The sequence below is a fragment of the Gobio gobio genome (assembly GCF_949357685.1).
Source record: "Gobio gobio genome assembly, chromosome: 3".
Classification (NCBI taxonomy): domain Eukaryota; kingdom Metazoa; phylum Chordata; class Actinopteri; order Cypriniformes; family Gobionidae; genus Gobio; species Gobio gobio.
In genome coordinates, this window is record NC_137099.1 from 36851686 (window position 1) to 36879097 (window position 27412).

A 27412-nucleotide genomic window follows, 5' to 3' on the forward strand; every position below is an offset into this window, starting at 1 on the left:
TCTTCTGGATATGAACACTTTGAAATTGACCATGTTCATATCAGGAGATTTATTGTATGCATAATAACTCACACAGAGGTATCCAGTGTTGGGCAGTAGCTAGCTACAAGTAGCAACGCTATAGCTTATCCCTTAAATGCATGATTGCTCATCAATCATTCTTACATATTCGGGTCTTTAGCGACCCGGATCTATATCTAACATGGATGGATCTCTACCTGTTGCAATAATATAAAACTCTCCTGAGATTAGAGTAACAATTACAGAAGAATAATATAAAGCATATTTTGTTACCTTTTGAAGCTTGGAAGGGGTTCAGTTTAAGCAGATGTTTGATAGTGTGGCAGGTGTCACGTCATCTTATTGGTTGGTTGGAGTGTAGGTAGTGGACCAATTGGGTGATAGTAACTGCACTATTTAGGGACCCTTATTTTGACGGGTATGCGTGTGACGTGGGGTGCTTCTCTCTCTCTCTCCCCTTGGCATTTCCGTTCCGTTTCCCATTCAGGTATGTCGAGTGTTTGTTGGTGTAGTGATGTATATATCACGAGGCTAATACGAGCTATTTATAGTTTAATTTAGAGCGGAGCTGGTGGCGTTTGGCATTGCGGCAAGTTGTGGCGGAATTCACTTGCAGGTATGTTTTAATGCTCAACTTGTAACCATCACAGTTTTTGTATTTATTGCGCGTTGTTCTCAGTAACAGCAGCGAGGGCAGGTGTTTGTGTGTGATTGCTGGGCGTAAGATCGAGCTGCGGCACCGGTAGTGAGTAACCATACAGCTGTGCGTTCAGTGTTTGACATCAACCGTAAGTACACCGCTCTTGTCTTTCATATTTGTCATCGTTTAAACTTTTTCTAATTCTCTAACTCTTATCATCTTTGGTTAAAGGGAAAGGTGAACATTTAAGTCCGGTTCCTGGCTAGTGATATCAGGTGACGCAGCTGCTGTTTTGCTTATGGGACTATTCTGATTTTGATCGTGTCATTGACGGTCATTTGGACTGTGTACTGCTCTGCTTATTGCGAGTCGTCTGGGCCGTTAAAGTGGGCCTCGGATGTGCGTCCGCAAGGCTGCTTACCAGTTAAGCTTTCGGATATAATTGACTTTGGATGTTATGTGTTTCTTTGTTATTTTCTGGTTTTCTTTCTTTTGATTATTTTTGTATTCTATTATATTGTTTTTGTATTCTATTCTATTGTACTTGTGTTTGGGTTTTGTTTATTTTCCTTTTTTTGGTATGCATTCGTTGTAAAAGTTTGTTTGCTTATTATTCCTTGATTTAATGCTGCTGTAGCGCCAATCAGGTGCTGGGTGGTTTTGTAGGCCTATGTGGTGTCCTCTGGAGGCCTGAGTGTCAGAGTTGTGACCATAATTGTATTACTTTGTCTTATTTTTTTATTAATTGTTGTTTTCTTTAATGTGTCTTTCTCTCTTTTTTTCAGGGCCAGTGAGGTCGTGTGGAACTGGGGAGGCTAGCTGCTTCCTTTTGCGGTGTTTCACAGTGTGCTGTGTGCTGATACAACTTCCCTTTGGTGGGTGTGCGTGGTGTTTGCTTTTGTGTGAATTGAGGTGGGTTTTGGATGACCTCCGAGTTGCAGCTGGCCTGCCTGGTTCCCACTAATCCTGGCCCTGGGTATTATGATTCCGTCATTGTGGGAGTTTTAAATCAGCGCTTGTGATTTTAATATAATAAAGTTTATATTTTGTATCGCTACTCGCGTCTCTCTTAATTCCTTGCCTTCAATTGGTGGAACTTATCTGTGTGTCTTTTATTGGGAGTTATTTTCCCTGGCCTCCCACCAGGGTGGCGTAGTCAGGTAGAATTCAAGTGGTGATTTAACATTCCTCACCATATATCCTCTGCCACAATAGCATCATCACTGTCCTCGTCAGAGCTAATTTCCCAGTACATTCAGCATCTGACTCATATTCGTGGTCTCAAACATATTCTCAAAACTATCATTTTCAGCATCTTCAAAATCAACATTTTGATCACTGACAGCTTCTTCACCAGATCCACCATAAAGTGACAGTGACAGTAATATTTGATTGCGTTCAATATTTGCTCTGCAGTAAATCGCTGAGCCATTTCAAGTTTTGCAGATTATACTTACTATTCTTTCATTTTCTGTTTGCAGTAACTATGTGTGAAACGCCACTTCATCATCGTGTAATGGACATTGCCACCATGTGTAATAAATATGAATTGCACTTATTCCTTCATTAAAGTTTACATTATTGTTGTGCGGAAAAAAATATTGTTAGCGACCCTATACGATTTTTACCAAAAAATGTATGGAAAAACAGGCACTCTTGTATAATTGTATTTTTTTTCTTGTTATATTGTTTATAATTAATTGATTGAGGAATACTAAGAAGGTTGATGTCAAAAATGAATGAGGAGGAGGGTAGTGAATAACATACCGTGTCACTAAAGACCTGAGGTATGCATTTAAGGGTTAACCCTTAAAGACTGAGACACAGCGGCTAAAATTAACTATCGTTCTAAAATGTTTAATACATTTTAAACCACTAATCCAGTCTGGATAAAGTAAAGAGGACTAGCTTTTCAGAAGTATCACATTTCTTGCGATTGATTATTCAGAGGCTCCCTGGTGAACCTGGATGCGTCATCAAAATCTGTAGCATTGATTCATCAAGGAAACGCATGTGGGTTGTTCCCCTGAGCCAAACAGAAACGATTGTTGATCATTAGTCCAACCCCCCTGTGCCCAGATTCGTTGAAACGGTCATCAACTCAACCAATAAACATAGTGTTTGGTATTTTGAACCACCAATCACATGTTTCTCTGACACAACGCGAAAGTGGTTGGATATTTGCGTGCATGAAAATAAACCGAAATAAACGCATGCAGAGCACTCTCTCACATAGCACAGCACACAAATGTCAGTATATTCAACCCATTCTCACTCCCAAGGCGTCAAAATCTGAAGCATGGCCAAGTGCCTTCCGCGTCACAACGAAAACACTAAAGGCACCCCTAGGCATCACTATATCGACGCACTGGCTGCTCCATTCATTTCAGTTGTTTACCCAATGCACCAGATCAAGACGCATTTTATTCTTTGCATTTGTAAAAGCAGACATGATTTTATTAATATTTTATTCATATTTAAAGGTTACTTTTATATTCTGGAGCAGCTAACCCAACTCCTACCCTAAACCTACCCACTCCTAAACAATATAAAACACATAACAGGCAACTACAAGTACACTCACATCCATTTATTGCAAAAACTGACCAAAAACAGTCTTATGAAGTCACACGATGTCTTTATGTAAAGAACAGAGTTGATCTTAATGTTTTAATTGCTGAGATGATGATCCCGCCGCTCCGTTAACGCACTCAATAGGCTTGTTTGAGATTAGCAAAATCTGCGCAGAACCGATCACCGGTGATCAGCGCGAGATGCATGCTGGTTAGAAATGTGTCCGAAGGCGGTCCGCCTTGCTCTGATGTCATGCTGACGTATGTCAAAAAACTCTCGCGAGCGAAAGGCGAATGTGTCGGATTCTGCAGTCGAGAGCAGTTGCTCTCCACCGACTGCGCTAAGCAAAAGCATGATGGGAAATGACTTGCTGACGACACAGCTTAATGCTTATTGGCTTAAACAACCGTGATGTATGGTTCTTTTTTAAAATGTTTGATTTTAAAACTCTGATATCATGTTTTTATGTTTGAATATTCCCAAACTCTCGGACAGTGCGATCTCTATGTGGTTTATTTGATTGTTGTCATATATATAAAAAATATATATAAAAACTAGTATGTAATTAAAGTTTTTGATTAAAAATTATTGATAAACACGTCTTTCGAATGGAAATAAATAACAAAAACTTTGGGTGTCTTGTTCATCATATTTATTTTCATATAAAAGCAAAAGAACTTAAATTACATCCAGTTTATCAGCAACAAAGCGTACGAGTGTGAATCCCACGATATCCGCCTTTGATCTCGCAGGTGTCTAATCCACTACGAGAAGAGAGAACTGTCCGTCTTGCCTGCACTTTTTTCACTCCTCCCATCACTGCAGCCGCCTAGTCTCGGCTCAATTTCACTCTACGTCATAGAGAAGGGGGATGTGGGCCGGTGTGTGTCATGATGCACACTTGAGTTTATTATTAACCAATTAGACTATAAAATGTAGATGTTTGAAAACAACCAAACTGACCCCAAACCAGGCCAAATTTTGTCCACCCGCCTCAACAGCTGATTTCAGAGCTTCAAGTCACGTGATTCGGCGTGACAGCTCGTCCTCTCGCTGCGCAGCAGCGCAAGAAGCTACAGACACTGTTTTTGACGTGATTTACATTTACATTTACATTTATGCATTTGGCAGACGCTTTTATCCAAAGCGACTTACAGGGACCTTATTACAGGGACAATCCCCCTGGAGCAACATGGAGTAAAGTGCCTTGCTCAAGGACACACTGGTGGTGACCGCTGGGATCGAACCAGCAACCTTCTGCTTATCAGTTCCATGGTTTAACCCACTGAACCACCATCTCACTTAATAACATATTTATTGATTGATTGCTCATAATATATGATTTAACATAATATTTTGATCGTGTGGGTTGCAAAAATCTGCATATTATTAGGAAAGTGAGGATTGCGTTTATAACGTGATCTAACATAATATTTGACAGTACCCAGGGCCCCTTAGATGTCCTGTGCCCCTGGGCAAGTGACCAGTTGCCCTAATGGTTAATCCGGCCCTGCCGCCATCTGTTGTTAGATCACGCATCTTGTGTCCACCGATGAGATCGTCGGATGATTATGTAAAGGATGTACAGGAATGGATATTTCACATGAGTCGACTGTAAGTTATGCAAACCAAAGATTGAAACACTGTCTACGTCGAAGACACAAGCACATACAGGAGGTAAATATTAGCCTTTTTAAATGGATTAATTATCCTACTTTATTGCACTCTATTTCTGATTTAATTACAAAGATGACCCGCCATGGTTTAATCTGTCCAGGCAATGTTTTGTAATGAACCTAAAAGACCACAAATCGAACCGAAAATAAAATTGCTATATAGTAGTGCACTTATCACATGGCAAAGACTGGTTGCGGTGGGATTCCAGGCAAAGCACACTGCAGCGAGCAGCTCTGTTCAAAGTAAATGATGTGCGTTTAACCTGCATTTTTTGACTATTTAATTTAAGTTGCATACATTTTGTTCTTGCGCTGATGTTACATTTGTAGTACTTGCACTTTTACAGCCAATTTGAGATGCTATATTTAAGTATTGTGTGTATCTGATATTTTACAAAATAAAATAATTTAGACAAATTTGGATAATGACAAACAAAAGATGTTTGCATAATGCAAACCCTATGTTGCACGCTACCCTACGTTGTAGCCGTTTTGTTTCTGATGTGCACTGTAAGCGGTAGACCAATCATAACAGAATGGGCTGTCAGAAAGGAGGGATTTAGAGAACCTGATTCACCCGATGAGTCATTTGAGAATATGGCGATGTGCAATGTTGTATATTATGAGAAATGCATATAAACCTGTTGTATGAGACTTCCAAAACAAAATCAGAAGCCTTTAAAATAGCACAATAAGGGTACTTTAAAGGTATTAGTCAACCATGCACCATCTGTCTAAGATAGACAGATGACCATGAGATCCATCTGAATAATTGAAAGCATCGGATACCTAGAGTAATCAAATTTCTAAATGAATACAGAACCAATATTTATGATTAGTTCCTGATTAGAAACACAGTCTAAATAAAATTTAAAAAAAATTGTTATTTGAAATTGGAGTCAGATTAAACACGGAGCTAGAATCAAAATGAGACTAAATTATATTAACTTTTAAGTAAAATACCTACACACATTATACCCACGCCATTGGATTCCGTCGTTGGGCCAATGGGTGGTCCAGATTAGTGGTCTAAATATTGGCATCAGCCGGTAAGTTTTTCTGTTTGGCCAATCAGCCGGTAAGTTTTTCTGTTTGGCCAATGTGTTGGAAGCTTTTATTTTGGCTGATGTGTTGGGAAATTTTTATTTTGACAGCATGCCGGACTTTTATTTTGATTCCTTGAAGAACTCCAGCTCTAATAACGGCTGTCACGGAACGCTCGACAACGCCTCCTCCTGGTTTCACCAGATCCCTCTCTCCTGCGTATTAGAACTGCATTTCCCCTCCTTCCTCCTCTGCTCATTATCATTGCATCATTATCACCTGTGGACCCTTAGCTCACCTTTATCTGGACTGCTCTGCTCATTGTTCATTTGTGAAGTCTTGTTTCACCTATACTCTGCCTCTAGCCTATTACTCGTGTTTGCTCTTGTATTTTTGACTTGGACTCTGATCTCGTTTTTGTACCTAAGCCGCCTGCCTCTGACCTATGCCTGTTTGACTTGCGTTTCCTGGATTGCCCTTCATGTGTGCTGTTTGATCTTTATGACTGCCTATCTCTGTTGGCTTACCTGTATTAATAAATTACTGCAGATGGATCCGAATGCCTCAGCCTCTTCGTCACAGAAGACTTCAACACAACAGGGTCCAGCAGATTTCCTTCAACTGGCCTCCGAGGTATCCTCTCAAGCTGAGGTGCTGATCACCCATCAACAACAGCTGGTAAAATTAACAGCTCTCTCCGAGGAGCTCGTGAGATCCGTCCGAGCCCTATCCCCGCCGAGCGCGGCTGAAAATCAAGCTCCGAATCTTACCGCACCTGCTGCCGTTCCACCTGCTGTGAGTAACAATTCAAACCACCCAAAATTATCCCTTCCCGAGAAATTTGATGGCTCAACTTCTGCCTGTAAGGGATTTTTGTTGCAGTGCAGCTTGTATTTTGACCAGCAGACACAGTCCTATTCCACTGATGCGAGCCGCATTTCTTTCATATGTTCCCTACTCACCGGCCAGGCTCTGGAATGGGCTACTGCACTCTGGTATGGAAGTCAGCTCTCTTTTCCTTCTTATAATGAGTTTTTGACCCAATTTAGAGAAGTGTTTGAGCATTCAGTGGGAGGAAAGGATCAAGGAGAACTACTGCTCACGTTACGCCAGGGAAATTCTACCGCAGTGGACTACACACTCTCATTTCGGACCCTGGCAGCTCAAACTGAATGGGAGGAGAAACCTCTAAAGCTCCTGTATCGCAAGGGATTGAACTCGGATCTCCAGGGAGAGCTGGCATGCCGCGACGACGGTAAATCCTTGAATCAAATCATGGAGCTCGCTATCCGCCTCGACAACTTGATTCGCTCCTGACGCACACCTCTCAGGTCCAGCTTCTTCGAGTGTGCTCTCCCCAACGCGGAGTCGGAGCCCATGCAGATTGGTTACACACGCCTCTCTACGGTGGAGCGGGAGAGGAGACGCCGAAATCATCTCTGCATGTAATGCGGAGAGGTGGGACATCTGAGGTCCACATGTCCGGTTAATCCAGCGCTCAAGAATTCTACGGCGGTGAGTTCTTATCCCTCTTCTAAATTATTTTATGTGGATAGTTCTTTGAAGTTTAACGGACAAACTCTAAACGTAAAAGCCTTGATTGATTCTGGTGCTGCTGGAAACTTCATCGATCTTGCATTCGCCAAAACTCATTGTGTTTCTCTCCTCGCATGTGAGCCTGGTGTAACCGTGGAAGCGCTAGATGGACGCCCCCTGGGGTCAGGAAAGGTGCAATACACCACGCAACCCCTCACATTCAACGTCGGGACGCAGCATTCTGAGACCATCCAGTTATTCACGATTCACTCGCCCATGCATCCCATAATCTTGGGGCTTCCGTGGCTGGAGAAACATAACCCCCAAATTTCCTGGTCTGACGGGAGGATATCCCAGTGGTCCGCATTCTGTCAGATCAACTGCATGGTCGTTGTCCAAGGTACTGAACACCACAGCGCTTCCCTCAAGGGAGTGGATTTTCAGAGAATTCCCCCCGAATACCATGACCTAGCTATGGCTTTGAGCGAAACTGAGGCTTCTCATCTTCCCGCTCACCGTGCTGGCGACTGTGCCATTGAGCTTTTGCCTGGAGCTGTACCTCCACGTGGAAGAGTTTACCCGTTGTCACAACCTGAAACAGAGACCATGAGGGCGTACATTGATGAACAGCTGGCTAAAGGTTTCATCACTACCTCTACATCTCCGGCTTCCGCCGGATTCTTTTTTGTCAAGAAGAAGGATGGGGGTCTTCGGCCGTGTATTGACTATCGTGGTCTTAATGAAGTGACCGTGAAATATCGCTATCCTCTCCCGTTAGTTCCAGCAGCCCTGGAGATGCTCCGTACTGCTCGGTACTTTACCAAGCTGGACTTAAGGAACGCATACAACCTGATTCGCATACGGAGTGGTGACGAGTGGAAAACTGCTTCTCTACTACATCCGGTCACTACGAATATCGGGTAATGCCGTTCGGCCTGTCTAACAGTCCTTCAGTTTTTCAAGCTTTTGTAAATGAGGTTTTCCCAGACATGTTAAAGCAGAGAGTTATTGTGTATATTGATGACATTTAGATTTTTTATGATTCCCTTGAAGAGCATGTCCAAGATGTTCGTGCAGTCCTCACGCGCCTGATTGATAACCAGCTCTATGCCAAGCTCTCCAAGTGTGAGTTTCACCAGACACGTATCTCCTTTCTGAGCTATATTATCAGTGCGGACGGAGTCCTGATGGATGACAGCAAGGTCAAAGCCATGGTGAATTGGCCCCAACCTTCCTCTGTTAAAGAGCTGCAGCGCTTTTGTGTGCTTTGCCAATTTTTACCGCAGATTTATCCGCAATTTCAGTGTAATTGTAGCACCGCTCACATCTTTGCTTCGAGGAGGGGGGAAATATTTTAAGTGGACAGCGGATTGTACCGCGGCCTTTGCTCAGATCAAGGATAGATTCACTTCTGCTCCTATCCTCCGTCACCCGGATCCTGAGAGGGAGTTTATCATTGAGGTGGATGCGTCTAACACAGGAGTGGGGGCTGTCCTGTCACAGCGGTGTGGTAAACCTGCGAAAATGTTCCCGTGTGCCTTTTGTTCTCGCAAGCTCAACTTCGCAGAACACAACTATGACGTGGGTGATCGCGAAATTCTGGCCATGAAGACCGCCTTTGAGGAGTGGAGGCACTGGCTGGAGGGAGCTCATCGGCCTTTTACGGTACTCACTGATCACAGAAATCTAGAGTATATCAGGTCAGCTAAGCGCTTAAATGCTCGCCAGGCTCGTTGGTCTCTGTTTTTCTCAAGATTCGACTTTAAGATCACCTACAGGCCGGGCTCTCAGAATGGCAAAGCTGACGCCCTGTCCCGACAGTTTGACGGTCCTTGTGAGGAATCTAAGCCTGAACCCATTATTCCCACTACTCTCATCATGGCCCCTGTTCAATGGGACATTATCACTGAAATCACCGCATCCCTAAGTATTCATCCCGCTCCGCCAGAATGTTCCGTTGACCGTCTCTTTGTTCCTCCCGGGTTCCACCGCCATGTGCTTCAGTGGGTTCACTGCACCCCCAGCGCCGGTCATCCTGGTATCGCGGCTACCATACAGTTAGTTTCCAATCGCTTTTGGTGGGCTTCACTCCAGTCTGATGTCATAAAGTTTATTCATCCATGCTCTGTTTGTAACACTGTGAAATCCTCTCATCTCAAACCAGCTGGATTGTTACAACCTCTGCCAGTACCACAACGTCCCTGGTCGCACATCGCAGTGGATTTTGTTACTGATCTACCTCCTTCCCAGGGGTTTACTACTATTCTCTCCGTGGTGGATCGCTTCTCTAAGTCCTGTCGTTTTATACCTCTGACTGGTCTGCCCACGGCCTTACAGACAGCCGAGGCTCTTCTCAACCAGGTGTTCCGTCTCTTTGGTCTGCCCGAGGACATTGTCTCTGACCGCGGTCCTCAGTTTACCTCCCGTGTCTGGAGAGAGTTGTGCTGCAAACTCAATATCAATGTCAGTTTAACTTCTGGTTACCATCCTCAGGCCAACGGGCAGGTTGAACGTCTAAACCAGGATTTGATTCGATTTCTGAGAACTTACTGCCACCAGAATCAGCAGGACTGGAGTCGCTTCCTGGCCTGGGCGGAGTATGCCCCTAACCCCTTTTCTAACCCCTTTTCAATGTGTTCTAGGGTTCCAGCCTCCCCTCTTCCCGTGGGCTGGGGAGCCATCCGACCTCCCAGCAGTTGTTGCGTGGCTCCGGCGCAGCGAGGCCACCTGGGATGCTGCTCACGTTCACTTGCAGCGCGCCATATGCCGTTTTCAGCATCAGGCAGATCGGAGGAGGCGTGAGGGTCCTCGGTATCGACCCGGTCAGTGGGTGTGGCTCTCTGCGCGAGATCTCCGGCTCAAGCTCCCGAGCAAGAAACTTTCTCCTCGTTTCGTCGGACCATTTAAGATCCTTTGTCAGATAACTCCTGTTTCTTTTCGTTTGGAACTCCCTGCTCATTACAAGATCTCACCCACATTTCATGTGTCCCTTTTCAGACCCGCCGTTGCCCCCAGGAGAAAGAGGAGCCGGTACGAGGTCGCCCCAGTGCAGACTCCTCCCATTGAGGTGAATGGTCCGGAGGCTTTCCGGGTGCGAGAGATCCTGAACTCCAGGCGTCACGGCGGGGTGTTGCAATACCTTATCGACTGGGAGGGGTACGGTCCTGAGGAACGCTCCAGGGTCAGGTCTCAGGATATCCTGGATCCCACATTAGCTGCTGCTTTTCACCGAGACCACCCAGATCGACCAGCTCCAAGACCCCGTGGTAGACCCTGCCATGGGCCAGGTCCTTGCTTCTGGAGCCGCTCGCAGGGGAGGGGCTCTGTCACGGAACGCTCGACAACGCCTCCTCCTGGTTTCACCAGATCCCTCTCTCCTGCGTATTAGAACTGAATTTCCCCTCCTTCCTCCTCTGCTCATTATCATTGCATCATTATTACCTGTGGACCCTTAGCTCACCTTTATCTGGACTGCTCTGCTCATTGTTCATTTGTGAAGTCTTGTTTCACCTATACTTTGCCTCTAGCCTATTACTCGTGTTTGCTCTTGTATTTTTGACTTGGACTCTGATCTCGTTTTTGTACCTAAGCCGCCTGCCTCTGACCTATGCCTGTTTGACTTACGTTTCCTGGATTGCCCTTCATGTGTGCTGTTTGATCTTTATGACTGCCTATCTCTGTTGGCTTACCTGTATTAATAAATTACTGCAGATGGATCTGAATGCCTCAGCCTCTTCGTCACAACGGCAGTGCTTGAGCACACAGTGGCTGCAGAGCTACTTTTAGCCTTAAGATGTTTTGTGAATACGGCCCCAGATATTTAAGATGTACTTAAGCACAGTAATTAAGTAAAATTACTTTGTTACTGTCCACCACTGAGGAAGACTAAAGTCACAAGCTTTTTTCCAGGAATAAAATTAATAACAGGTATATCTATGATGTGATGTGAGCTGCTTTGGATAAAAACGTGAGTAAAAAGTATGACTGTAACTGGAAGGTGAGTCTCTACACAGCAGGTAATAAGGAGAATACCCTGTTTTATAATGAGTTACAATATTCATACACAGTTATGTTGGGTAAATGTTTCTTTTCTGAGACATACTGTGTGGCACACACAGAGATGGTATATAACCAAAACATACCACTGTTATTACAATGAAAGGTAGAAACTGGAACACCCAATATGACAGCTCTAGAAATGTCCTGCCTTCAAATTCAAAGAGCCAATCAGTGAAGTCACCGTCTAAATTTGAAATATAGGCTCTGCACTGGACGTGCAGAAAAGCAAAAGCTACTCTTGATGCTGCATAATTATACGCAATGGAAACATTATTTGTCTGACCGGTTGTGAAGCATGAGTAGCAAACAAGCCAATAACCTGCCTTTAAATAACCTCTCATGATGAGGTCATTGGAATGCGTGTTTGGGCATTTGAATGTGGGAGCAGACTTATTGTCCAGACAGGTTGTGACACACTGGGAATAGACACTCCACCTGAGATAGTTTAATAGATTTGGGAAAGATTTTACAAAGCAGAGGTTGATCTCTTCGCCTCACAGGAGACCGCACAATCCTGGTGCCATGTGTTCCCCAGGTAAGTGACGCACACGGACCCGGCCATTCAAATAATGTAAAAGAAAATGTGATTCATCTGACCAGGCCACCTTCTTCCATTGCTCCATGGTCCACTTCTGATGCTAACGTGCCCACTATTGGCGCTTTCGGCGGTGGATAGGGATCAGCATGGTCTGCAGCTATGCAGCCTCATATGCAACAAACTGTGATGCACTGTGTATTCTGATACCTTTCTATCAGAACCAGAATTAAAGGGTTAGTTCACCCAAAAATGAAAATAATGTAATTTATTCCTCACCCTCATGCCGTTCCACACCCGTAAGACCTCCTGAAATCTGAAGGCTCAGTGAAGTGTAAATGTAATTTACACTCTCAAGATCCATTAATGTACTAAAAACATATTTAAATCAGTCCATGTGAGTACAGTGGTTCAATATTAATATTATAAAGCGACGAGAATATTTTTTGTACGCCAAAAAAAAACTAAATAACGACTTATATAGTGATAACCAATTTCAAAACACTGCTTCATGAAGCTTCGGAGCGGAAACGAATCAGTGAGTCGATTCAGCGGTTCGGAGCGCCAAAGTCACGTGATTTCAGCAGTTTGGCGGTTTGACACGCGATCCAAATCATGATTCGACCAGCTGCTTCATTTCCGCTCCTAAGCTTCATGAAGCAGTGTTTTGAAATCGGTTATCTCGCTCAATGGACTGTGGTGAGGTGGGCGTGGTTTAGCAAATCTGTGATGGGAGAGAGAGTCAGAGAACGAGCGGCATGTAAGTGAATCAAGGCTTGATGAAAAACACCTGGCTCTTGTTTCAGTGATTGGCGTGGAGAGACAGGATATAAACCACCAGGAAATGAGGACTGGGGGAGACATTCTGGGACTCGTAGCAACATGGATGCAGAGAGGAACTGCTTATGAAACCAATGAATGTGAAAAGAGTTTTTTGATTATTGTTTTATGTTTTGTGCGATGTGCACAGTTTGTTGACTGACTTAAAGAGAAAATAAAAGAGCACTTATACGAGTCCCAGAAAGCTGACCTCTTGTCTTCTTCCTTATCCATTTACGAACCCATTTTTCCTGCTTCTAACACATCAACTTTGTGGCCAAAATGTTCACTTGCTGCCTAATATATCCCACCCAATAACAGGTGTCGTGACGAAGAGATAATCAGTGTTATTCACTTCACCTATCAGTGAAGTCATAATGTTATGCCTGATCGGTGCATATGACTTCTAATTGTGATGTGACAGGTGTGGCAGGTTAAAACTCTGGTGATTGTGAAAGAGTGGGTGGAGCTGAAGGACCTGGTGCAGAGGGCATACTGGCTGAATCTGTGACAATGTGGTTGTGTGTATGTGTTGTTGTTGTTTTTTTCATTTATAATCATGACTCAGTTTTCCATAACTTAGCTATGAGTTATCTCCAAATTTCTCCCCTGCTCAGGTACCCCATACTTCATTAACTATTCCTGTAATAATTTTTGCCATAATATTAGCCTTTTGGACATGGATGGTGAAAGCTAGAATAAATTTAGTGAAGCACACTTGTGATCACCAAGATATTTTCCCGCCCATATGCTAGAGCCTCTAGCAGCATAAAATCTATAACTACCACCTCAAAAGGCCTAGTTGTAAAGAATGATTTAATCGTAAGTATTCTTAGAATCTTTGTGAGAATGCAACCCTGAGATCTGTTCATCCATGGCTTAATATCATCCCACATACCCACCTAGAAACATTGCTTTCTCAAGACCAGAAAAGTATTTTCCATATTTTGGATCCCCAAATCATGTGAATTCTTTATTACTTGATTTTGATTCAAGCATACAAAAGAAACACAAAATGCATTCTCCATACAGATCATACTCAATCACACAGTACAATAACCTATGATTCTTGTGTACACAGTTCCATTGCATCATTAAACACAATACAAATATAAAAAAATGGTCTGTTGGTAAAACGGACTGCATATTTGAGAAGAAGAAGAAGAAAAAAAAATAGCCATATTTGAGAGTTCAGTATCTGAGATATTGTCTGGTCTTGTCCAATCAGGGCATTAACTGAATTTGTGTAGTTTCCTGGGAAATTCGTAAACGTTTGTGTATCATTGTATTCCATTGCTTCACCAGAGACAATAAAGGTTTAGGTCTTGCTGTTAAATTGCACACAGCTCATCTTTGGATTAACCTGGGAGAGTTGGTCTATTCCCTTGAGTCACATTATAATAGTCATAGCAGTCCTGGGGCCATATTCACAGAACTTCTTAAGGCTAAAATTAGCTCCTAACTTGCCGATTTAGGAGAAACTCTTAAAAATAATGGGCGTGTCAGTCCTAATTTTAGGACTCCAAAATTTTTGCTCTAAAAGTTTTTCATAAAGCATTTTAGCACTAAAAGTAGCTCCTAAATCTGTGAAATGCTAGGAGTAGTCAAGAGGACTCCTAAGACACTAAGACCAAATCACAAACAATCCTAATGGTTGTTGACCTTTCTCCCCTTTCGCTCTTCCACTTTGGTTCCTTGTACTCACTGTCTATCATAACAAAAAGGCAAAAATGCCAAAAATAATTAAAGGAGCTGTATGTAGGACTGTGGCCAAAACTGGTACTGCAATCACTTTCAAATTACTGTTGAGCGGTGTATCCCCTCTCCCTCCCCCTGACTCGAGGCTGCCAGATAGGCTGCAGGATCCAGCAGGAACGTAAGCTGCTACACGGAGCTTTCAATGGAAAGTGACGAGTCGTACACAGTAAGTTTTTTTTCTTTCTGTTAATTATGTTTATGCTTCAAGAGCAATGTTTTATGAAGTAATTATGAATCGCAAAAATTTACTAATGGCGATTAGCCAAATATAATCGTAAATATGAACGCTCGTATGTGACAGTACATTCCCACATGAAAAAATACTATAGTATACTATAGTAAAATTACAGCAAAGCTAAATAACATTAGCAATGGTCATACAGGTCAACTTGCAGCATGTTTTGTCCACTATATATGCGAAGAACGAATGAGGAATAATTTTTTACCGAGGTAACGTTAGGCTACTGTCTCAAATACGTTTTCACATTGCCATAATAGGCGTGCTAATGTTGTTTTCCTCAGCGTCCCAGCATAATGAGAGAGAAACGGGCTCTGATAATGCATTACTAATGTTAGCAATGACGACTTGCCATTTTTATTTACCAAACAATTCCTTAACGTTACCTTTTCAATTCAATGACCCACCTCCTCCATCTGCGCTAACCTAACGTTACTTTGCACGAACATGCATAACTTTGTTCGACTGTCATGAATATTTGAAATGCCCATTTACATTAAGTACAAGTTAGCCAAACATAGATGAACCTTACCTGTCCAGGAGAAAATTAGCAACGTTGGCATCAGTCTTCATATTATTCTCCGTTTTCAGCCGTCTCCATCTTTCAAAGGCATCTCCTATACAAATCCTTGTTTTATTTCGGACACTGTCACAACGTTTTTCTTATTCATAACGAGGTCGTTTAGGTTTCGTAAAGTTAGACATTGTTTATCCAAAAAGTTTGTAGCTGCAGCTGTGGTAACTAGAGCAGAGCTGGCAACCCGAATGCAGAAACACTACTGACTTCGTGATTGGTAGATAGGTGGAGGGTGGCACTTCAGGCATGACACAACATGTCAACATCAACATCAGTTGAGGGCTGCAACTTCACTTTTAAAATGACAATATTTTGGCCGGACAACTGTTGTCAGTGATATAAGTATTTGAAATTAACATAATTTCTTAATGTCTAGTGACATATCAGGGCCATTTTATGATTAATTGAAATACATTTCTTACATACAGTTCCTTTAATATTATTTATTTATTTATTTATTTAATAAATAAATAAGAAGTAATCTCTGATTACCTGTGGCAAGTGTTTCACAAGTTCACACTTACAAATGATCGGATTGGGTAAAAGAGTAAAATAAGCCTATTTGGCGTGCTGTCCAAGGGGGTCGAGGGCTCCCAAGGGGATCGACTATTGCCCTGAGTCCCCGGCTGGGCAGAGCTGGAGTCAGGGTGGTGGAGGGATGCAGAAAATCGGCTGTATATACTGTATATGGCTCCTCTTGAGCTGATTAGATAGTGCTCCTCCTGAACTTTGTTTATAAAACATAATTTTTCGCTTGAATTCTGCAATCTCTCGAGATTCAAACCTGTAAGAGGCTGACAATTAGCTGAACAGTTTATTTAGTGACACTTAGCCTTCTTTTTAAAATCTTTATTTGAATATGGCAGCATTCTTTTTAAAAAACCTTTATTTGAATATGGCAACATTTTTATTTTAAAATCTTTATTAAAATATGACAGCATGATACCTTATTCTACAATATTTATATGATTAAATCACTAACAGAGACTCCTCCCCTATAAGCCAATCACTGTGGTCATAGTTGTTTAACATATTTTTATTGGATTTTACACATTTGACAAACAAACAGAACACACTTAAGTACTAACAAACCTAACTTAAATCCCTTCCCCTCCCCAATAGTCCTGGCAGGTAAAAAAAAAAACAAATAAAATAAAATTAATAAAAAACAAATCCCTTACATATAAAATGCTTTATATCATACACTCCTATTAAGCACTTTGTGTATATACAATTAATTCACACATCTATAGCCTCAATATCTCCTTCTTTAACAAATTCAATAAGCATCTCCCAGATATCATAAAATTCAGAAGACTTCCCCTTTATTACGTATGTAAGCTTCTCAAGAGCCAAACTGAATATCAAATTTTTCAATCAAAGTCCAAGGGAAGGACAGCTAGCATTCTTCCAACAGAGGGCAATTGAACGTCTTGCTTGTAATAGGCACAAGTCCACCCGTTTTCTTTCTCTGACGGGCAAAGAGCAAATGTCCACATAGATACCCAATATACATATTACAGGACTTAAAGGAACAGAAGTAGTAGTAAAGTGAGACACATACTGAGTTACCTTACTCCAGAACCTTTGCATCTCCTCACATTCCCACACACAGTGAAAAAATTTACCTTGGAGCTTATGACACTTAAAACATAAATCAGGAATACTAGGGTTAAATTTATTCAATCTCACAGGTGTAATAGGTTCGCATTATCCAATTATATTGTAAAAGTCTCAACCGAGTGTTAATAGTTTGTGTTTGTGCTTTTAAACATATTGTACTCCAATCATCTACTGTGGTCATAGTTAATAAGCGTAATGACATCATCCATAGCAACGAGGTCAACTCCGCCCCTTCTCTTAGGGACTTCTCTCGGTTCCTTAAAAGTTGGCCTCAGCAGCTTTGTGAATAGGTTTTAAGAGAAAACTCTTATCTACGAACTTTTACTGCCATTTAGGAGAACTCTTAGTGCTAAGATAAAATGTTTTGTGAATATGGGCCCTGGTCTATAATGCATGAATACCTTACAGCTTTTGTAACATCCAACCTCCACTAGCTTTAAAATGGACATGTACTTGGTTTATAATCAAGAGATGTTCCTTTCCTGATAACATTGCACATGGTAACACTATCTACTCAGCATCTGACGCTCCTGCTAATAGGCACATAGAGAGTGTTTGCCGCTGTATTACACTATCCTGGACAATACTGAACTTCAAAGTCAAACACTGCTAACTACGTTCCCCTCCTCTGTTCAATAATTTGCTGAATTAAGATGATATAATGGAATGTTATCTTTCACTATTCTGTTCACTAACTTTAAACCCTGTACATATCCCTATGAAAGAACTAGAAATATAACTTCTAGTTTCATACTTCTATATTTTTTTCTTCTCATGTTGCTCATGTTGGCACATGCTAACACTCACCCACATCACCAACACAAGCCAAGAATGGGAGCACTAGTCAATTTGTCCTCAGTTTGACATGATTTTGTTATATATTTTCCTGAACTTGGTTGACATTACTAGGATTTTCAACATGAAGATACAAGCTCAGCAAATCATACCTCATCCTTAAAGGAATTTCCTGTAACCTAAAATAGTTCACAATAGAGGGTATAGGCCACTGTTGGACAGCTGCAGCCTTACTGGATTTACAGTTTTAGATATTTACTTTGAGACTAGGGTCCTTAAAGCATTATATTCTGTGACGAGCAGGGCGAACGAGAGCCGTGAGAGAGCGACGCAAGGCCGGTGAGTGATGGGATGATGAGTGCCATCTGCCGGCCTGGTCCTCTCTCGTCCTTCACTGTCGTCACTCCTCCTTTTATGCTCCCGTCACTCCTCCGTGAGAGATCCGAGACCGGTGTGACACGCAGCTGGCGCTCATCATCCCATCACTCACTGGCCATGTGTCACCCTCTCATGGCTCTTGCTCACCATGCTCACCACACAGTACTACATGTAACCACCTTATTGTTTGTGTCTGAGAACACAAACAATATACAAATTATTAATACTATTAATTTAGAACACCAAGTCCTTGTGGTACCTTATTAAAGTCCTTGTGAACCAGAAGTTGCGCCTCTTCTTCATCACTCGCTCATAGTAGAATAATGGTTGGAGGGGAGTTTTTAAGGTTATTAAACCCAAGCGATCAAACTGACGTCAACAGAGAAAGAACACCATTCCAGAGAAGAAGCAAATTTTCAGATTTTGATTAAAGATTGCCCCAAAAAAACATATTGTTTCCTGTGTTTAATCCTTTGTGTGTTAAAATTGTTCACCACAAGACTAGTAATGGGCGTTAACAAAGTAAGAATAGTCAATTTTAATTTCATGATGACTGCATAGCTTGCCCATTGCAAACCAAACATAAGTTCATTGGAAAAACATACCTCTACCAACATTTTTGTAAAACTCCAAAAAGTCACCTATACAGGCTAAAATAAACATTAATGGCAGTAAAATACCAACAAATGCATTCATTTTCACACACATTTTGATTCCAGGTGCAGATTATCAATTAGTTTTCGCATGGTTTTCACAATTCCTTGCACATCACTGTTATGACATCAAAACACTTTTACTTTTTGTGCATGATTTGTAAACTAATACACATCACATGACCAGCTCCATATTTAAAGGTGAACTATGTAGGATTTTTGCAGTAAAATATACAGAAACCACTAGGCCAGTGTTATATATTTTGTTCAGTTGAGTACTTAGAATATCCCAAATGTTTCCAACTATTTGTATATCATGAGAAATTGCTATTTTAACCAAGGAACCGGGACGTGTGAGCTATGCGTGTGAGGGAGTCGCCTGTCGATTGCGTCATATCTGCGTCACCCTCGGTTTCCGGTTTTATTCAGTGAAACACTTTACTCTCACTGCAGTGTGAACAAGTGTCATAGCAGCCGCCGAGCGAACGTCATAACTTAATTTTCAACACACTCAGATATATCTAATACGATAAACAGAGTTGCGTTACCTCATACTCATGACTGGAAAAGAGGAAGTGGCGCCGGCAACCGTGTCATAATAAAAGTCCCGCCGGCGACAATGCCATAATAACAGTCCCGCTCTTCAATCGCTCCTGCGGCCTTGCTCAGCTCCACAACACTCGGCCCTGCTCTGCTTCACTACAGTAACGTTAATAATCGCATCCATCAACATGATTTCTGCCCGAGTCCTATCCTGACTGTTTTCCACCGGCTGTGAGGTGAAGACCACATGTCCCAAGATTCTGCGCTCAAACGTGGCGTCATCAAACTACGCCTTTGTTTTGAACAGGCGAACTCTAGTGGACGGAAAAGTTACATAGTGTAGCTTTAATGTATTACTTTTCATTTTAAACAGTAGCTCACCTGACCTTGCGATTCAGAGTGATCATGAAAGTTCCATGAAACATAAATCACAATAAAACAGCTCAAAGACTTGTAGAAACAAGCTAAAATAGCATTGTTAATTTAGTTAACCAAAAAATTTCTAGCTGAGTCACCAGCGTGAGTTTAAGGCAACTGCTATTTTAGAATGCATCACCTTATTATTTCCATGTTAGCTGTCATGTAGGAAGCTGTACATTAATATTTTTTACACATAGCACAGGTACAGAGGTTGAAAGTTTTGTAGCACATGCCACACAGTTGTAGCACAAGTAGGCCTATAAAACTTCTGCTACCTTCTCTGAAAACAACCACAAGTAGTGAAGTTCATGTAGTGCAGTTCATCACTTAAACAGGCATGTGACTGATAAAGAACATTAATGTTCCATACAGGGCACACAAAATACAAACCATCTCTTTAACTTTAGTTTAAGTACTACATGTAATGAGGGACCAAACAGACCAATTTTGCTCATGAGTCAGATGTATTAAGCATAGTTACATAGAACACACAGATTTAACATTATGCCAATACTTGCTGCAGTTAGAAACAGAGAATAAAAAACAGTCCAGCACCCCAAATCACAGTCTTTCACTTAGGATCAGTTAGGACCATACACTTTGCTCAGTCTTTGATCAGTTGAAGTATAAATTGAGAAAAGAGTAATTAAAGGTCAAGATGGTTCCACAGCAAAATTCAACTGGAAGAGAGGGCCTCAACGTTTCAAATATAGCTTTGCTTTAACACCAGGTAACAGTCAAGCAGTAGATGGAAATCAATTATCTTAGTTCCATCCTCTCATTTGTATAAGCCACCAAATACTCCAAATATGCCCAGAACACAAACAAAATTGTTAAATGCAGCATTCTATATGAAATTGTTAAATGCAGCATTCTATATATACAGTATATAGGTGTGTCTGGGTTGTTTTAAATGTTTTTAACTGTCACCGTCCCACAGGTGGGACGCCTGGTGCTCTTTTTTTGATCGCCTTTTTTCATATCATATATTTAAGTAATTATCATAAATTAGGTATAATTTGAAAGTTTACAAACTCAAAATTCATCCTGTGAAAACCGTTTTGAAATCGGACATTGTGTTACCATGGAAACGTTACTCGAAATTATTCTAGCGGGCTCCTCCCCTAGTGGGCAGTGTCATGTTTCATATTACAACAATTATTTTAATTATTTTCTACTTTATATTCAAAATCTTTTCCATTCTTGACAAAACACATATTGCCGGAAAGGTCTGAGTCTCAAGGGTCCTTATTTGGTGACTGTTTTGTGATGGAAGTGATATTTGGACAGAAATTTACAGGAAAATGCATAAAAAAAACAATCAATGGAATTTGAATGACACCCAGTGGCTATTTTTGGTATTGCGCCTAAACAAAATCTCATGGGGACTTCAATTTTTGTGATATCAACTTCAAATTTGGAACAAAACTTGGTTAGACATATGGCTTTGATTTTATAGTAATTTTAGAGTACAATTTTTTTTGTAAAATATATATTTTATATGAAATAAAAAATATTTACTACAGAATTTTTCATTTACAGTAAATTTAAACTTCCATAACTTTATAATACTTTCATATTTTGAATTGCTTTCACTTCAGCAATAATCTGCAGAGTGTCGTCTTTAAAACGAGACCAAACTTAGGTCTATTCCAAAGCATTCTTGAATTACAGCCCTTTAAGTTTGGATAGTGCATTTTAATGTGTTTTCTCAAAAAGGGGGGTCCCTTACGAAACAAAAATATATTGCAGTATATTGGAAAATATAATGTAATACATAAGGCGATATATTCCCATATATGGGATTTAATATTTATATTTTCCAATATATTGCAATATATTGAAAGCGGCAATCATTTGTATATTTTGCAATATACTGCAATATATTACATATATTGTATATATGTACCATCAATATATTATTAATATATTATAATATATTTCAAGTAATATATTGGTAAATATATTTTCCTTTCGTAAGGGGTGACAGTTAAAGGGTTAAAATATCATAGAGTTGTTTGTGGTGAGGTAAATTAAACGCGATATGCGGTGACGTCACATTCATGTTGCATTGTGGAATATGAAGCTGCCTGAAGTGTACATATGAAGTAGACTCGCTCCCTCGGTCCAAATCGAGGGAGCAAAGGTCTGTCCATATAAACTGCCCTCGTACAGTTCACCGCTGGAAAGATGAATGTGTATTTAAATTGGGTCATTTATGTAGTAGAAATGTGAAAATTGGTGCCAGGCTGAGAAAAGCCAGAAAATGTATTTTTGGCTCATGTGGATGAAAGACAACAACTCAAAGAATGCACTTGCTTCGCTGCCCTACGAGGCCACTCCCAAGCCACGCCTATCGGTTACATCTCTTGCCCACCGCGGCACCGCCCCACCGTCGTTTTGATTTTTATAGTAACAAAATAATTTAGTTCAGTTAGAGAACAGACGCAACAATTAAAAACTGAACGTGTCTGCTCAATACAGCACAAGCCGAATGAGTGAGCACGGCCGACCGCCATTCATTCGCGGCCTCAGTTATTCACGGTGCGTGTCCAATCTTGCGCGTTTTCAGTTCATGCCTATGGAAGCTTAACTTTCATAGGAATTCATTGAAAAAATCCTCTGATATTTGCGTCATCTGAGGCTTTTTTTCCAGACATAAAATACATAAATCTCTCATCTCAGGGGGATTTGAGGGGAGAAAGCACGATCATTTGAATATACTACCGGCTTTCTTATACAAAGCTTAATGCTAAATCGCTGAAGTAACCCTTTAACCAGAAATGTTTTCAGACAAACATTTTATTTGCCAAAAATGGCAGACTGCAGGAACATAACACTTCTTGCTTAACATGAAGTTAATTTTGTTTATATAGCCTAATATCACTATTCACAATCCAAACAACATCCATCCGTTCTGGTTGAGCACTTGAAAATACAGCTTCATTTTCCTATAAATCATTAGAAAAGTCTAAAGTTTTATTATAAAATTTGAACTTATTATGATAAAAATATGTTATGGTAATTTCTTAATTTTTGTCAGGAAATCATATGCATCCGCTGAGAGAGAGAAAAAAACCCTTACACTCAAGAAAAACTTAAAGTCTTCATCTGGTGTCTGCATGCACTGTAAAAAAAATTTAGGTAAAAAGGTTGTACAACAACAAACATCTTAGTACTAATTTCCCCTAGCTTTTTCTTGTTGATAAATAACAGTTAAATGAACTGAAAATATGTTGTCTGTGACACAAAAAAATGTTTAGTTGAGTCAAATTGACATTATTTGTTTTCTGAGAGGTGTAACTATTCTTTAACAAATATTTTGTAGTTGAGCCAATTCAAAAAATGTTGTCCATTTGAAACAGAAATTCTTAAGAATTAACAGGTTTAAATGTTGCAGTTTTTATTAAAAATCATTTGGTCATCACCATTTTGGTGATGAGCGTTTCCTTTGGTTGGGCAGGTTGACTCTTTGTGTGAGTTTGTGGTTTTTGTAACAGTGCTTAGCAAAACACATAATTTGAAAAGAAAGAAAGAAACCATGATCAAGATGGTTCTTTAAACTGATGTGAGAATCATTGAGCCTACTCATTCACATAAAACAATACACTGATTTAACATTTGTAAAACACTTTTTCTTCACAAAGCCCGTATGCGAGGAGGCGTGATATCTAATGAATAATGATCGAGATCACCTGAGATGACAAAAGAACACAATAGCCCGCATAAGGACCTGCATAATGAATGAGCTTAATTCAGGTGTGTGACTGAGAGCAACAGGACATATATTATATATTATTATATTGTACTTATCTAGTGAATGCATCTTGATTTAAGAATGTTTAAACATTTAGACTAGAAACAAGACAAAAATTACTAAGAGCATTTTTTCAAAAAATTTTGTACTATTTTTTTGTTTTTGAAAGTTGTCTCATGCTAAAAAATGTAATAATAAATAATTAAAATTAAGATACAATTTATACAAAATGAAATTCACTGTAAAGAAAGCAATTCACTTTCTACAAAAAAAAATAATAACTTTCTACAAAACAAAACTCCAGATTTATTTATTTAGAATGTAGTCAACAAAGGCCTATTATATTTTAAATTATCAAAAGATTTGACTACACTGCAAAGAATGCTCTTCTTATTTAGTTGAAAATTGTACTTATCTAGTAAATGCATCATGATTTATTAGAATGTTTACATATTTAGACTAGAAACAAGACAAAAATGACTAAGAAGAGCATTTTTTATAAACATTTTTGTACTTTTTTATGTTTTTGAAAGTAGTCTCATGGTAAAAAAAAAATATTAATAAATAATTAAAATTAAGATACAATTTATACAAAACGAAATTCACTTTAAATAAAGCAATTCACTTTCTACAAAAAAATCACTTTCTACAAAACAAACTTTGATATTAAATAAAAAAAATAACATTACGTTATATTTAAACATCAATATGAAGAAAAATATGTTTGACTGGTACTATATTTATAGCATCTGTGCAGACATTTGTGAATAAAAGCTTTATTGATGTGACACTAGGCTCTTTTACAATATAGACATTATGATCGGTCCAAAACAGGCCAATTGAATCTTGTCTAAACAGTCTTGCGTGTATGACATGCAGCAGGATTCATATTTAAACGGTCTTTGTGTAATATTCACAGATGCTAACATAATAAACTTAACAGAATAAAGCCTACCTTACAATCAGAGCTGAATCCTTTGCTCTTAGCAGCTTTTCATGAGGAGAATAAATCCAGGGTTACTGCTCAACGCGTCACAGTAACGTTACAGTGCTTCACTAGATGTGTTTGTATGAGTTGATGTGTGGGCGTAGACTCTGGATCGTCAGTATTTGAATCTCAATAGAATGCACGCTCCGTGGGCATGGTCGCATTAGCGGATAATGAAGTGGCTCGCGGGTGACTGACATGTATCTCTTTTCGAACAGATTACATAAACACAGAATGTTTGTTTTCGCTTTGGTTTACATTATTTAAAACCTGACATTTCAGCGTTTCTTTAGACATATGTCTCATGTTTGTGAGACAAGTATTCACTAAGCATGAGTTCCTTTTCTGAAGACTCTCTGAATGAACGTCTTTGACAGAGAGACTGCAGATCGCGCATCATGTTTGTTTTCTTTATTTTGCAAAAAGCTAAACATTTTGTTTTTATTGTGACTGTACACAAATTTTTTTTAAACTTAACAGATAATAATGATGTATAACACTTGCCTGAATGTCTCTTTGGCACTGATAAGAAAAAAAGAGAGACGATCTTGCTGGCGTGACCGCCGACTCGAGAGGGTTACTATTTTTTTAATGAAAATTTAAATTTAAAATTGAGTCTGGTACTGTTTTGCCATGAGCTACTAATTACTGTGTTGCTATGCAAGGAACTATTTTCCTGTTTTTTATCTTGCTGTTCTGTAAAGCACTTTGGTCAGTGTAGTGGCTTTTGTAAATATGCTATATAAATAAAGTGAACTTGACTGACATAATGGCAGGCTCTGGCTTCATGGCTGGAGGGGGCTCTAGCGCGGGGTCCACGGCGAGCATGGGTTTGGACTCCGATTTATTGGCGGACGTGGACCTCATCTTTGGGTGCATGATGGAATTTCTCTCTATCGTAGCGGGACACTCCGGGCTGGGATAACTCTTTCAGATAGATGCGCACAAAGAAGATTTATTTTTAAAGTTTTTAATAAACAAAACAAAGATGCTGGAGATCACTGGAGATTAACAGGAATTCAAAAAACCAAAACCACACGGGAGTAAAGACATGAACCAAGAGGTAATAACTGAAAAACAGGGATGTATACAGTAAATACCTGGAGCAAACAAAGGCAAATAAACTAGACACAGGTTAAACTAATGAGTAACTATGGTAACCAATAAGTGTTAATCAAGAGCTAAACTGAAAAGATACACAATAAACAGAAACACAAGTGCAAAATAACAACTAAATTTAACATAGCCTTGGCACTAGTCTTGCGCTTTTCTCTCCAAAACTCACATTGCAGTAACCTACAAAATAAACACATGCCATACCTTTAGTTGAAGTGCCTTAAACACTTATACACTGCAGCAGTCTTTGTAATTTTCCTGTCCACCTTCATATTCAACCCCCCAAAACCAAACCCACCCATTTTTTCTCTCTCTCTTTTCTTTTTTTTTTCTTTTTTTTTGTGTGTGTGCAAAATGGTCTGTCAAAACCTTAAGTTGTCTTAAATTATGATAAGTAACCATCAATTCCATTTACTTTAGATAGATTAAAAAAGGAATTCAAAATGCCATCATTTTCTTGGAGGTGAACTCTGGAATACCCTTAATGGGTCAATATAAGCACAGGTTGGACTTGATACATTTTAAAAAGGTATTTAGAAGTTTTTGTTTTAAACTTCAAAAAAGTAGGGTGTACCTCTAGGTGTCTACTTTCCACGACTTTTAAAAAACAGCATGACTAAAATATCTGGCAATATCTTTTTTTTTTTTTTTTTTTTTTAGAAACATTTTAAGATGTGACATGATGGACAATAACAGTAGTAAGTTCCACATGAATAAATCATATGGGTGTTTTATGTAATTATGTTATATGAGCACTTAACTAATGCACAATTAGTATAATAGATAATTGTATAATTATTAATATTTGTATAATTATTTATGTGTTCTGTTCTGTTGTGCAAATAACTATTCTCTGTGCTTTAATGCAAGCCTATTTCCTTCTTTTTAAGTATCTATTTTGATCCGCTTTGGTCGTTGTGTTACACAGCGTGTCTAAAACACCATATTGTGACTACTCAATGCAAATGAAAACTCACAATACACAGGGGGTCACCCTGTGAAGGTGATGCCTAATTGGGACTATTTATCAACATTGCTCTGGCCAGTCCTGACAAGTACATGCTTTTTTACCTGACTCTCATTAGCACTATCTGTAATGAGGGAACATGAAAATCTGTTCATTTGCATACAGTACACCAAGTGAATAAAGAGAAGGGGCCTCTGGGGGTTTTGTGTTGCATACGTTATATACTGGGTGGAGTGAATCATTTACAAAGATTTAAAAATGGAAAAAAAGACAGTGAAATTGTTTATAGGTTTTCGTTCAGGACGAATATGATTGTGGATATACAAATTGTTCACTGTAGAAGGCTTTTAGGTGTTTTGATGTGGGGGAAAAAAAACCTTAAAAGCCCACTAGTACTTTGAACACAAACTGTTTCTGAAAAGAATACTTGGAAAAGGCTATGGTGCACTTAAAGGCACCATTACTTTCAAGCAGAGCTGAATGCAGAGCTCTAATGAAAAGCTATTGAGGCATCAAGGCCTAGAAAGCATTTAATGTCAGTCATTCTACCTATTACCAGGCATTTAATGCAGACTGACTGGGACTGCATGTTAGCATGACGAAGAGAGCGCAGGTTCAATAACAAGGTCAGTTTACACAGCACACTCCAGCTCTGATAATCCTTAGATATGCTGACGCTCTGTGTACACTGTAAA